The sequence below is a fragment of the Apteryx rowi genome, unplaced genomic scaffold (assembly GCF_003343035.1).
Source record: "Apteryx rowi isolate R43461 unplaced genomic scaffold, aptRow1 scaffold_99, whole genome shotgun sequence".
In the NCBI taxonomy this organism is placed as follows: domain Eukaryota; kingdom Metazoa; phylum Chordata; class Aves; order Apterygiformes; family Apterygidae; genus Apteryx; species Apteryx rowi.
Window position 1 is genome coordinate 1,739,928 of NW_020451304.1, and position 2,633 is coordinate 1,742,560.

Consider the following 2,633-nt stretch of genomic DNA (forward strand, 5'->3'; position numbering starts at 1 on the left):
CCATCACACTCCAGCAACAGGAGCTAAGAGGGAGCATTAGCCAGTGACTGGCAGGGGGTGGGGTTGCCCTTTCTGGGAGCCCTGCAGCACCCCGAGGCCGTCCCGGCATCCGCTGGGGAGCAGCAGCCATGGGAGGGAAGCGGGAAGGTGGCAGAGGAAGCAGCAGGGCTGAAACCAGCATTTTCCTTTCCCGAGTCAGTGGCTTGGGGCTGGAGTCTGCGCTAGAGCGAGTTCGAGCAGGAAGCCCAGTGTTAGCCCTGCCTAAGCCTTCGCTGGCCACCTGGCCTCACGGTGCGAGCCAAAGCTGTCAGAGCCCGCGATGCTCCGCAGGGCCGCTTGGCACCTGCTTTGACAGGCAACGGGCTGGTGGTTCACGGCCGGCAGCCTTTGCCCAGGTGCCGGCCACAGCAGTGGGGTCTGCACGGCACCGTGCTGAAGATGAGCAAGGGTTTGTGCTTGTTCGCCTGCACCGTACGAACGCCCTGGACCATACGAATGGCTGCGGGGGCGGCTGCCGGCAAAGGAGAGTCTGTGCTCAGGAGCAGAGCCTGTTCGCCAGAGACTTCGGGAGCCCTGAGCAGCGCAGGGCCAACGGCGCCGGCTGAGCACGTCCTGGGGCCTGCAGGAAGCAGCGAATTCAAGCAGCCGAGCCTGGTTTTTGTGCGCGCGGACGAAGACTCTGCCGCAGAGCCCGGGCCGGCCCACACCTGTGTACAGAGCTGTGCTGAGGTCAAGCAACACGTAGACTTTTCTTTTTCCTCAAAGCTGATCGCGTTTGAAATGTTTGTTTTCTAATGAAGCTGCACAGAGCTGCCCCAGGCCACGCGGCAAACGGGAGGACGATTCACAAGGCCGGGCCAGTTGCTGGGGTACGTGCAGCTTGGAGGGCCCCGCGGCCCCGCCGGACTCGGCCCCCTCGCGCCGCGCTGCGGGCTCTGCGGAGCAATGGTGCCCACAGCGCGTTCCCACACAGCGGAGCAGGGAGACGCAGGGCCCGGCCRCCGGCAGCCCCCTCCGGAGAGAGCTGGGGCTTGCGGGGCGCAGCGCCCTTGTGCCTGGGGGCAATGCCAGGCTGCTGCCCTCACCTCCCCCAAGAAGCCCTTTTTTTGGGGAGATGGCCGTGTTCGGGCTATTCTGTTACAATGGTTTTAATAATTTTTAGTATTAAACACTTGTCTGTGCTGCCGTGTTGTTTCATTTGCTGGCGGAGGGCGAGCTGCAGAGACTGGCATGGGGGAGGCCGCGGGGCTGCCAGCAGCAGGGACACGGCCGCGCTCCCATCGTGCGGCAGACAGCGGTCGTGTGTCCTGCCTTGCGCGGGCAGAGCATCCCCATGGCCACTGCTGTCCCCGCGAGCCTCCAACGACGGAGGCTCTGCACAAACCAGGCTTGGCGTAAAGCGAAGCCCCTCGACTTCCCTCCCCACACTGCTGCCAAGGCCCCGCTGCCCCACGCGTGCTGCTCCCCCAGTCCAGCCGGCCCGGCCCTGCCGCGGGGCCCCGCGCAGCGCCGAGCCTGCACCCAGCTGGGGCAGGCCCCATCCTCATCGTCACAGCGCCGGGCCCCAGAGAAGGACGCGAGGCCACGTATGTTAATGTCACTTTATTGCTCGTTCGGTTTCGACTATAGAAAAAAGGGCGAGGAGCCCGTGTACAAATCGGACGTGATACAGACCGGGCCGGGCGGCCCCGCTGGGCGCTTCCAGCTGTGCTTTGGGTGCAGCYGCTGCCGGCGCTGCGTCCTCCCTGCCCGAGCGGGGCTGGGGGGCCCCGCGGCAGCTCTGCCCAGGAGCGGCCGGCCCCAGGGCAACCCGGCAGCACCCCGATCCGGGCGGCCCCTAGCCATTCCCGGCTAGGAGSCTCGGCCCGCGGGGTGGCCCCGGGGCGGGAGCAGCCAGCTGGGGCTAAGGCACAGTGGCCGCAAGGCCGGGGACAGTCACTGCCCCGGGGCCTCGTGTGCAAAGGAGAGGACACGGGGAGGGGAGAAGCTTCACAGTAGCCCCAGGCAGAAGGGTCACGGCGCAGGCCGGGATGGGACGGGATTTGGGGGGGGGGGGGGCTTTGCCCACCCAGAGCAGAAGGCACGAGAGGGGAGGCCAGGGCGGTGGGGGGTTCCGCGTGCCGGCAGCCCGGCCGGGGGCCGCCCCGCGCCTCTCCCTCCAGCGGCTCCCGGCCGCCCCTTCCCGCGGCCCCGGCGCCGCTCCTGCCCACGTCCGCGTAGCTGACAAACCAGACCGCTTTGTCTTTGTCATACGCTCCCGGCCCGCAGCCCCCCGGCAGGGCCGGTGCCGCTGCAGCCCGGCCCGCTCCGGGGAGCGGCGTCTTTGGCGAAAGAGGTGAGGGGCAGCGGGAGCTGCTCCGCGCCCCGGCTGCGAGCGCAGCTCCCCGGCCGCCGCGGGGCCGGTGGCTCCCTCGGCCCCGCGGGGCCCCGGGCATCCCTGATTTCGAGGCGCCTGCTGGGGCAGGTCCCAGGGGCTCAGTCTGTGACGGGCCCTGCCCCACCTCCCGCAACCGCGGCGGGGACCGGGGGGCCCGGCGGCGCGGGAGGCCGAGCGCTGCCTCCGCGAGCGGCAGGGCTCGGGCCGGGAGCGGCGGCGCGAGGAGGCCCGCGGCGCTTCCCCTTCCCCCTGCGCC